Source organism: Triticum aestivum, chromosome 5B (genome assembly GCF_018294505.1).
Source record: "Triticum aestivum cultivar Chinese Spring chromosome 5B, IWGSC CS RefSeq v2.1, whole genome shotgun sequence".
NCBI classification, from domain to species: domain Eukaryota; kingdom Viridiplantae; phylum Streptophyta; class Magnoliopsida; order Poales; family Poaceae; genus Triticum; species Triticum aestivum.
In genome coordinates this window covers 18,546,019-18,557,754 of record NC_057807.1, presented here as the reverse complement: position 1 = coordinate 18,557,754, position 11,736 = coordinate 18,546,019, and the positions used below count along the sequence as shown (strand labels likewise).

The 11,736-nt window shown below is 49.7% G+C and overlaps 1 long non-coding RNA gene across 1 annotated transcript; it reads left to right on the top strand.

The window, feature by feature from the left end:
* The first annotated feature begins 1,483 nt into the window (after window positions 1-1,483).
* On the top strand, window positions 1,484-3,943 carry LOC123115472 (uncharacterized). Its single transcript, XR_006456623.1, has 3 exons — window positions 1,484-2,661; window positions 3,176-3,222; window positions 3,798-3,943. It is a non-coding gene; the product is annotated as an uncharacterized lncRNA (long non-coding RNA).
* The last annotated feature ends 7,793 nt before the right edge of the window (window positions 3,944-11,736 follow it).

Genomic DNA, 11,736 nt, shown 5'->3' with positions numbered 1-11,736 from the left:
CCACTACTAAGTTGATAGTAGTAGCGAGGGGTATAAACCCGCGCTGCTACTAAATGGTCTCCAACAATGCCCCCGGGATAGGCCATAGTAGTAGCGAGGGGTATAAAACCGGCGCTACTACTAAGTACTACGTAGTAGTAGCGCAGGTAAGACCCCCATGCTACTACTACTCGTGTCCACCCCGACCCGATCCCTTCCCACCAACCGTCCCACACCACCCCCCGTCTGTCTCAGAAAAAAAACCACGCAGCCCGATCCCCAACCTCCTCTCCTCTCCCAACGCAATCGCCGTCGGCCTCCCTTCCACCTCCTCTCCTCCGTCCGCCCGCCGTCCCCACCAAGCACCACCCGTCCGCCACCGCCGCCACCTCCCTCTCCCTGCGCGTGCCGCCGCCCCCAGCGCCCCGCCCCCCTCGTCGTCTCCTCTGGCGGACGGGGTCGGCCCCGCGGCGACGACGTGGGGCGATGTGAACCTGGGGCGGCAGCTCGTGGCCGTGGCCGCGGCGGGCGCCCCCGCGCGCGCTAGAGGAGACCAAGCAATGACAGAGCAGGGATCTCGCCTCTCCCTGGAAGCCGCCATGGAGCGCCTCTGCAGCTCTCCCGAAACCCTTGACGCCGTTTTCTACGACCAAGGAGCGCCAGAGGAGGGAGCGAGCGCCGCTGTAGCTCTCCCGAAACCCTAGCCGCAGGTCAGGTCAGGCCCCCTCCCCTCCCCTCCCCTCCCCTTGCGTTGTTCCTCTTCCTCCCTCTGCTTTCCTTCCTCCCCGCATCTAATCTGATCTGATTCCTTGGATTTGTGCAGGCCGGCTTCGATCTGGTCACCTTGGCCAAGAAGACGCCCTCCGGCGTCGCCTGCTGCTATGGCTGCGGCACCCCGCTGCACACCGGCGAGGAGGGGTCCCCCGGCCACGTTGAGCCGGCCACCTACGACCTGGTAAGCAGGCACATCCACGGGCTCCACCTGTGCCTCCCACAGCAGCAACTCCTAGCCGAGGTATGCCCTCCTCTCCTCTCCTCTCCTTCCTCCCTCTTCACAGATCTCTATCTTGCCCAAGGCAATCGATCAAGTTTATTCATGTTCTGTACGTAGATGCTGCACTATTTAGATCTCTGGTTGGTTGGTCACATTGGAGACCAAGACTGGAATGTCACAAGGATTCCACTAAAGAAAACTACTGCACTTTTATGCAGGGATTGACGTCCCAACAGACACTGATTAGGCTAATTGCTACCCGTTTTGCATATATATATATATATATATATATATATATATATATATATATATATATATATATATATATATATATATATATATATATATATATATTAATAAACAACAAGTTTGATGCTTCCTTCCAGCATGTAACCAACCTGACACCACAAAGTGTTCGAAAAGTGACATAATGGATATCCGGAGACCGGATCAATTTGAATTAACACGCACAATGCTGACAGTCAACATCTCAATCTGTTTCTCAAAGAAAATAAAAACATCTTGAAGTCCAACTCAAGATAGAAAATTAGTAAGTCCAAGAAACACCACGTGCACGCTCAGTTTCCTCAATTAAGCGCCAATAATTTCCTCCTAAAATTACTGATACCCCTACCACACTTCTGAATTTTGTTCTTGTCGCAATGAGCCAATGTGCTGCTTATAGGGATCCCATATGAATCAAAAGTTTGATCGGGAAAGAAGAGTGTCGTGCATTGTGCCTTATCTGCGGATAGTTTGTATTGTGATTTGTATTTGCACTTTTATGCGGTTGAGAGAACCAAGTATTTGTATTTGCACGTAGGCTAAAGACTACTTGTGATTTCTATGTAGTATTATTTTCAGTTGGTTACTGTAACCTGAAGGCAGAATCTGCAAGCAAAATAGCAGTGAGCAAGTCCTGGACTGGATGATATGTGTTTTGTCATGATTTGTTTGGCTGTAGCATCTCTCTCTAGTGTTAAGCGCGTCGTGGATATGTCCTTGTAGTATATGTTTGCTGTCGCAAATTTTTTACAGTGATAGGAGTTCTTGCAGACCAATTTACAGAAGGAGAGGGATTACAGTGACAGAGCATTGGACCTTGTCAAGTGGTTTCAGAGGAGGATGGAGATGGCTGCCTTACTACAGTGGAGGGCTTAATAGACTCAACTGTATTTGCTATCCCTTTGTGCACTACACGCATGTTCAGTAGCTGCCATTTTCTTGTACTAGCACTGCCAAGATGGATGTTCCTAAAGAGTTGTGACTCCCAAGTTCCCTGTATTCTTCCTTCCTTCCTTCTGTCCAAAATCACAGCACGTTCACAGCACCTTCAAACCTGCATGTGATGGACATAATAAAAGGTTCAGAACAATATAACCCCACAATTAAGAATAGTATGCAAGAACTTAAACAGTTGTATGCTCCCAATTAAGCATAGATGCAATAATAGTACAATAATAATCAAATATGCTTGCACTCATAAACAGAACGATTTATTTATAAAGATGTAAGTACATATAGGCTGATGATAATTTGAGTTACGATATGTTATGCTAACAATTTTATGGGACTACAGGTTTTGAGATCTTTGCTTTCCCATGCAACCAGTTTGGTGGGCAGGAACTTGGCATTGATAAGGAAAATGTTCAGATTGCTTGCATGCCGAGTATCTGATTTCTGACAAGGTAAATGTGTGCCTGATACTTCCTCCTTTTTTGGTGTCTCTGTTTCAAGCTGATGTAAATTTTACTGGCCTACGTCGTATAGAAGATGATTTAGTGATCTCAAATGATCACACTATCAAATGGTGAATGTGCACCGATAAAGCATGGGAGTTTTTCTTGTGTTACTTGTGTCCGACCAGAATTAGTAAGGTATGATCAACGTGGCCGTATAATTAGATTTGGAAAAATACTAACTTGTTATTTCCTTTGCATTTTTTACTGTAAAAAGTCATGGCTCACCTATTAACCGGCGGCCGTAGAAGGACTAATCACCTAACTGAAACACTAATAATCAGAAGATAGATTGAACTTCGTTTAATGGATATACAACATATTGAATTATCTTCTATTTGGTCTAATTGATATAATCATGTCTAATAGAGTTCACAATCTTTACTTTGAAGATCTGTAGCTAGACGTTAGAACTGTTGACATGCAAATAATTAACTAATTGCATGTCGTACTTGAATTACAGGTTTTTTGGTTTTGTCACTCCTTTGTTATATGGAAGAAGACTTCATGGTTAGCATTATTTATTATAAGACATTTATATAAGATTTTCTTGCCACTGTAAGTAGGAAGTTAATTTTTTTTTGGTCTGTTTTGTTCTGCGGGGATTTTGGTCTGTTTTTCTAATAGTATATATGATCATTCAGTCACAGTTCTTGTATTTTAGAACTAAAGCTCCCCCTAATTAAAATGCAGAAATGTGTTTTCTTTCATTATGTTTCAGTCACTGTCTTAGAAACACTAGAAAATATCTCTTGACAAACTTCTTCATGGAACTAATATTTTTATGCTAATGGCAAATTGGATTTATAATCTTTAACCTCGAATCTTTATAGGATTTTGGTTACTACCATATCTGCTCTTGCAGTCCACTTCTGAGGTTGATTTTCAAAATGTGTATATCTAATATTTCTTACTGCAGCTTTAAGCTTCACTGTCATCTAACTTTGTCTAGTTAATATACTTACTCGGCAACATGGAAAGTTTCCACATTTGTTCTAGCTGTCTCTATGGGTTAGCGACTTAGCATACATGTTGTAATAAGGTTTCACATTTGCTTCTCTGACAAGGTCTGTTTTTATTCATAGGTAGAAGATAGCGACAGAGTGCTGCCGGATAATGAGATGTTGAAGCGGCAGATTGAATCCATGACACCGAAGTGCAATTGCGGCAGATTATCTCTATCTTTTCTTTTCATTTTTGAGTGAGAACAGAATGAGGAACTGTGTGATAGTACATACAACAACTATAGTAAAAAGAAACTTATGTTTGCAATTGTTAATGGTATAGATACTTGCATGTTCTTTGAAGTGGTCATTTGTGAGTTGCAATGCATAATGAGATTTTTTGGCTGATTTATTTCCTTCGGTTTCTGGTTAACCATGAAATAGGAGCCCAGCAGTGCTCACTATTGTTGTGTTTACCGGGAACTGTATGCATAAAATGGAATTGGTCGATTTTATTTTTTTAATTATAAATTAGTTAGTAGTGGCGTGGGAAAAGACTGCGCGCTACTAGTATTTAGGATACTAGTAGCGTTGGTAGTATGGACACGCTGTTACTATTTTGTTAGTAGTGGCGCGGGTACTAAATAGCAGTAGCGTGGGTGGCACACACTACTACTAACTTCGTTAGTAGTAGCGCGGGTACCCACGCTATTACTAACTATTAGCTGTAGCGCCTTATTGGGAGCGCGGGTACCCGCGCTGCTGATAGGCCTAAAACCCACGCTGCTGCTAGGCTTTTCCCTAGTAGTGAACATAGGCCCCCACGCAAGGTTGGAACGAGAACGGACACAAAACGAACGTTGCGTCACGTCCGGGCAGTGTTTTTGCGATTTTCGACCTGAAAAACCCTAGAAAATGCGCCGAGCGCCGGAAAAATACACGAATTGGCGTGGGTGCTGTGGATGGTGATGGCAACGTGTGGAAAAAGTGTCGTGGCGTTTGACGGAGAAGAAAAAAAACCATAGTTGGGGACCCCCTCCCCGGCAGACCGAGAGGTAGGTGGTTGCACTGGGGCTACGTGATGGCATGCATGCAATTGCACCAAAGTGCGCGTACATGTGGGCACGGCCAATGTAGGCCCACACGCAAGGTTGGAACGAGAACGGACACAAAACGAACGTTGAGTCACGTCCGGGCAGTGTTTTTGCGATTTTCGACCTGGAAAACCCTAGAAAATGCGCCAAGCGTCGAAAAATACGTGAATTGGCGTGGGTGTTGTAGATGGTGATGGCAACATGTGAAAAAAGTGTCGTGGCATTTGACGGAGAAGAAAAAACACCGTAGTTGGGGACCCCCTCCCCAGCAGACCGAGAGGTAGGTGGTTGCACTGGGGCTACGTGATGGCATGCATGCAATTGCACCAAAGTGTGCGTACATGTGGGCACGTCTAACGTAGGCCCCCACGCAAGGTTGGAACGAGAACGGACACAAAATGAACGTTGCGTCACGTCCGGACAGTGTTTTTGCGATTTTCGACCTGGAAAACCCTAGAAAATGCGCCGAGCGCCAGAAAAATACGCGAATTGGCGTGGGTTTTGTGGATGGTGATGGCAACGTGTGGAAAAAGTGCCGTGGCATTTAACGGAGAAGAAAAAAACCGTAGTTGGGGACCCCCTCCCCGGCAGACCGAGAGGTAGGTGGTTGCACTGGGGCTACGTGATGGCATGCATGCAATTGCACGAAAGTGTGCGTACATGTGGGCACGGCCAACATAGGCCCCCACGCAAGGTTGGAATGAGAACGGACACAAAACGAACGATGTGTCACGTCCGGGCAGTGTTTTTACGATTTTTGACCTGGAAAACCCTAGAAAATGCGCCGAGCGCCGGAAAAATATGCAAATTGGCGTGGGTGCTGTGGATGGTGATGGCAACGTGTGGAAAAAGTGTCGTGGCGTTTGACGGAGAAGAAAAAAAAACGTAGTTGGGGACCCCCTCCCCGGCAGACCGAGAGGTAGGTGGTTGCACTGGGGCTACGTGATGGCATGCATGCAATTGCACCAAAGTGTGCGTACATGTGGGCACGGCCAATGTAGGCCCCCACGCAAGGTTGGAACGAGAACGGACACAAAACGAACGTTGTGTCATGTCCGGGCAGTGTTTTTGCGATTTTCGACCTGGAAAACCCTAGAAAATGCGCCGAGCGCCGGAAGAATACGCGAATTGGCGTGGGTGCTGTGGATGGTGATGGCAACGTGTGGAAAAAGTGTCGTGGCGTTTGACGGAGAAGAAAAAAAAACTGTAGTTGGGGACCCCCTCCCCGGCAGACCGAGAGGTAGGTGGTTGCACTGGGGCTACGTAATGGCATGCATGCAATTGCACCAAAGTGTGCGTACATGTGGGCACGGCCAACGTAGGCCCCCACGCAAGGTTGGAAGGACAACGGACACAAAACGAACGTTGCGTCACGTCCGGGTAGTGTTTTGCGATTTTTGACCTAGAAAAGCCTAGAAAATACGCCGAGCGCTGGAAAAATACGCGAATTGGCGTGGGTGCTGTGGATGGTGATGGCAACGTGTAGAAAAAGTGCCGTGGCGTTTGACGGAGAAGAAAAAACACCGTAGTTGGGGACCCCCTCCCCGGCAGACCGAGAGGTAGGTGGTTGCACTGGGGCTACGTGATGGCATGCATGCAATTGCACCAAAGTGCACGTACATGTGGGCATGGCCAACGTAGGCCCCCACGCAAGGTTGGAACGAGAACAGACACAAAACGAACGTTGTGTCACGTCCCGAGTAGTGTTTTTGCGATTTTCGACCTGGAAAACCCTAGAAAATGCGCCGAGCGCCGGAAAAATACGCGAATTGGCGTGGGTGCTGTGGATGGTGATGGCAACGTGTGAAAAAAGTGTCATGGCATTTGACGGAGAAGAAAAAAAAACCGTAGTTGGGGACCCCCTCCCCGGCAGACCGAGAGGTAGGTGGTTGCACTGGGGCTATGTGATGGCATGCATGCAATTGCACCAAAGTGTGGGTATATGTGGGCACGGGCAACGTAGGCCCCCATGCAAGGTTGGAACGAGAACGGACACAAAACGAACGTTGCGTCACGTCCGGGCAGTGTTTTTGCGATTTTCGAGCTGGAAAACCCTAGAAAATGCGCTGAGCGCCGGAAGAATACGCGAATTGGCGTGGGTGCTGTGGATGGTGATGGCAACGTGTGGAAAAAGTGTCGTGGCGTTTGACGGAGAAGAAAAAAAACTGTAGTTGGGGACCCCCTCCCCGGCAGACCGAGAGGTAGGTGGTTGCACTGGGGCTACGTAATGGCATGCATGCAATTGCACCAAAGTGTGCGTACATGTGGGCACGGCCAACATAGGCCCCCACGCAAGGTTGGAAGGACAACGGACACAAAACGAACGTTGCGTCACGTCCGGGTAGTGTTTTGCGATTTTTGACCTGGAAAAGCCTAGAAAATACGCCGAGCGCTGGAAAAATACGCGAATTGGCGTGGGTGCTGTGGATGGTGATGGCAACGTGTAGAAAAAGTGCCGTGGCGTTTGACGGAGAAGAAAAAACACCGTAGTTGGGGACCCCCTCCCCGGCAGACCGAGAGGTAGGTGGTTGCACTGGGGCTACGTGATGGCATGCATGCAATTGCACCAAAGTGCACGTACATGTGGGCATGGCCAACGTAGGCCCCCACGCAAGGTTGGAACGAGAACAGACACAAAACGAACGTTGTGTCACGTCCGAGTAGTGTTTTTGCGATTTTCGACCTGGAAAACCCTAGAAAATGCGCCGAGCGCCGGAAAAATACGCGAATTGGCGTGGGTGCTGTGGATGGTGATGGCAACGTGTGAAAAAAGTGTCATGGCATTTGACAGAGAAGAAAAAAAAACCGTAGTTGGGGACCCCCTCCCCGGCAGACCGAGAGGTAGGTGGTTGCACTGGGGCTATGTGATGGCATGCATGCAATTGCACCAAAGTGTGGGTATATGTGGGCACGGGCAACGTAGGCCCCCATGCAAGGTTGGAACGAGAACGGACACAAAACGAACGTTGCGTCACGTCCGGGCAGTGTTTTTGCGATTTTCGAGCTGGAAAACCCTAGAAAATGCGCTGAGCGCCGGAAAATACACGAATTGGCGTGGGTGCTGTGGATGGTGATGGCAACGTGTGGAAAAAGTGTCGTGGTGTTTGACGGAGAAGAAAAAAAAACGTAGTTGGGGACCCCCTCCCCGGCAGACCGAGAGGTAGGTGGTTGCACTGGGGCTACATGATGGCATGCATGCAATTGCACCAAAGTGCATGTACATGTGGGCATGGCAAACGTAGGCCCCCACGCAAGGTTGGAACGAGAACAGACACAAAACGAACGTTGTGTCACGTCCGGGCAGTGTTTTTACGATTTTCGACCTGGAAAACCCTAGAAAATGCGCCGAGCGCCGGAAGAATACGCGAATTGGCGTGGGTGCTGTGGATGGTGATGGCAACGTGTGGAAAAAGTGTCGTGGCGTTTGACGGAGAAGAAAAAAAACTGTAGTTGGGGACCCCCTCCCCGGCAGACCGAGAGGTAGGTGGTTGCACTGGGGCTACGTGATGGCATGCATGCAATTGCACCAAAGTGTGCGTACATGCGGGCACGGCCAACGTAGGCCCCCACGCATGGTTGGAACGAGAACGGACACAAAACGAACGTTGTGTCATGTCCGGGCAGTGTTTTTGTGATTTTTGACCTGGAAAACCCTAGAAAATGCGCCGAGCGCCGGAAGAATACGCGAATTGGCGTGGGTGCTGTGGATGGTGATGGCAACGTGTGGAAAAAGTGTCGTGGCGTTTGACGGAGAAGAAAAAAAACCATAGTTGGGGACCCCCTCCCCGGCAGACCGAGAGGTAGGTGGTTGCACTGGGGCTACGTGATGGCATGCATGCAATTGCACCAAAGTGCGCGTACATGTGGGCACGGCCAATGTAGGCCCACACGCAAGGTTGGAATGAGAACGGACACAAAACGAACGTTGAGTCACGTCCGGGCAGTGTTTTTGCGATTTTCGACCTGGAAAACCCTAGAAAATGCGCCAAGCATCGAAAAATACGTGAATTGGCGTGGGTGTTGTAGATGGTGATGCCAACGTGTGAAAAAAGTGTCGTGGCGTTTGACGGAGAAGAAAAAACACCGTAGTTGGGGACCCCCTCCCCAGCAGACCGAGAGGTAGGTGGTTGCACTGGGGCTACGTGATGGCATGCATGCAATTGCACCAAAGTGTGCGTACATGTGGGCACGGCTAACGTAGGCCCCCACGCAAGGTTGGAACGAGAACGGACACAAAATGAACGTTGCGTCACGTCCGGACAGTGTTTTTTGCGATTTTCGACCTGGAAAACCCTAGAAAATGCGCCGAGCGCCAGAAAAATACGCGAATTGGCGTGGGTGTTGTGGATGGTGATGGCAACGTGTGGAAAAAGTGTCGTGGCATTTAACGGAGAAGAAAAAAACCGTAGTTGGGGACCCCCTCCCCGGCAGACCGAGAGGTAGGTGGTTGCACTGGGGCTACGTGATGGCATGCATGCAATTGCACGAAAGTGTGCGTACATGTGGGCACGGCCAACATAGGCCCCCACGCAAGGTTGGAATGAGAACGGACACAAAACGAACGATGTGTCACGTCCGGGCAGTGTTTTTACGATTTTTGACCTGGAAAACCCTAGAAAATGCGCCGAGCGCCGGAAAAATATGCAAATTGGCGTGGGTGTTGTGGATGGTGATGGCAACGTGTGGAAAAAGTGTCGTGGCGTTTGACGGAGAAGAAAAAAAAACGTAGTTGGGGACCCCCTCCCCGGCAGACCGAGAGGTAGGTGGTTGCACTGGGCCTACGTGATGGCATGCATGCAATTGCACCAAAGTGTGCGTACATGTGGGCACGGCCAACGTAGGCCCCCACGCAAGGTTGGAACGAGAACGGACACAAAACGAACGTTGTGTCATGTCCGGGCAGTGTTTTTGCGATTTTCGACCTGGAAAACCCTAGAAAATGCGCCGAGCGCCGGAAGAATACGCGAATTGGCGTGGGTGCTGTGGATGGTGATGGCAACGTGTGGAAAAAGTGTCGTGGCGTTTGACGGAGAAGAAAAAAAACTGTAGTTGGGGACCCCCTCCCCGGCAGACCGAGAGGTAGGTGGTTGCACTGGGGCTACGTAATGGCATGCATGCAATTGCACCAAAGTGTGCGTACATGTGGGCACGGCCAACGTAGGCCCCCACGCAAGGTTGGAATGACAACGGACACAAAACGAACGTTGCGTCACGTCCGGGTAGTGTTTTGCGATTTTTGACCTGGAAAAGCCTAGAAAATACGCCGAGCGCTGGAAAAATACGCGAATTGGCGTGGGTGCTGTGGATGGTGATGGCAACGTGTAGAAAAAGTGCCGTGGCGTTTGACGGAGAAGAAAAAAAAACCGTAGTTGGGGACCCCCTCCCCGGCAGACCGAGAGGTAGGTGGTTGCACTGGGGCTACGTGATGGCATGCATGCAATTGCACCAAAGTGCACGTACATGTGGGCATGGCCAACGTAGGCCCCCACGCAAGGTTGGAACGAGAACAGACACAAAACGAACGTTGTGTCACGTCCGAGTAGTGTTTTTGCGATTTTCGACCTGGAAAACCCTAGAAAATGCGCCGAGCGCCGGAAAAATATGCGAATTGGCGTGGGTGTTGTGAAAGGTGATGGCAACGTGTGGAAAAAGTGTCGTGGCATTTAACGGAGAAGAAAAAACCGTAGTTGGGGACCCCCTCCCCGGCAGACCGAGAGGTAGGTGGTTGCACCGGGGCTACGTGATGGCATGCATGCAATTGCACGAAAGTGTGCGTACATGTGGGCACGGCCAACATAGGCCCCCACGCAAGGTTGGAATGAGAACGGACACAAAACGAACGATGTGTCACGTCCGGGCAGTGTTTTTACAATTTTCGACCTGGAAAACCCTAGAAAATGCGCCGAGCGCCGGAAAAATATGCAAATTGGCGTGGGTGCTGTGGATGGTGATGGCAACGTGTGGAAAAAGTGTCGTAGCGTTTGACGGAGAAGAAAAAAAAACGTAGTTGGGGACCCCCTCCCCGGCAGACCGAGAGGTAGGTGGTTGCACTGGGGCTACATGATGGCATGCATGCAATAGCACCAAAGTGCACGTACATGTGGGCATGGCAAACGTAGGCCCCCACGCAAGGTTGGAACGAGAACAGACACAAAACGAACGTTGTGTCACGTCCGGGCAGTGTTTTTACGATTTTTGACCTGGAAAACCCTAGAAAATGCGCCGAGCGCCGGAAAAATATGCGAATTGGCGTGGGTACTGTGGATGGTGATGGCAACGTGTGGAAAAAGTGTCGTGGTGTTTGACGGAGAAGAAAAAAAACGTAGTTGGGGACCCCCTCCCCGGCAGACCGAGAGGTAGGTGGTTGCACTGGGGCTACGTGATGGCATGCATGCAATTGCACCAAAGTGTGCGTACATGTGGGCACGGCCAACGTAGGCCCCCACGCATGGTTGGAACGAGAACGGACACAAAACGAACGTTGTGTCATGTCCGGGCAGTGTTTTTGTGATTTTCGACCTGGAAAACCCTAGAAAATGCGCCGAGCGCCGGAAGAATACGCGAATTGGCGTGGGTGCTGTGGATGGTGATGGCAACGTGTGGAAAAAGTGTCGTGGTGTTTGACGGAGAAGAAAAAAAACCGTAGTTGGGGACCCCCTCCCCGGCAGACCGAGAGGTAGGTGGTTGCACTGGGGCTACGTAATGGCATGCATGCAATTGCACCAAAGTGTGCGTACATGTGGGCACGGCCAACGTAGGCCCCCACGCAAGGTTGGAATGACAACGGACACAAAACGAATGTTGCGTCACGTCCGGGCAGTGTTTTGTGATTTTCGACCTGGAAAAGCCTAGAAAATACGCCAAGCGCTGGAAAAATACGCGAATTGGCGTGGGTGCTGTGGATGGTGATGGCAACGTGTAGAAAAAGTGCCGTGGCGTTTGACGGAGAAGAAAAAAAACCATAGTTGGGGACCCCCTCCCCGGCA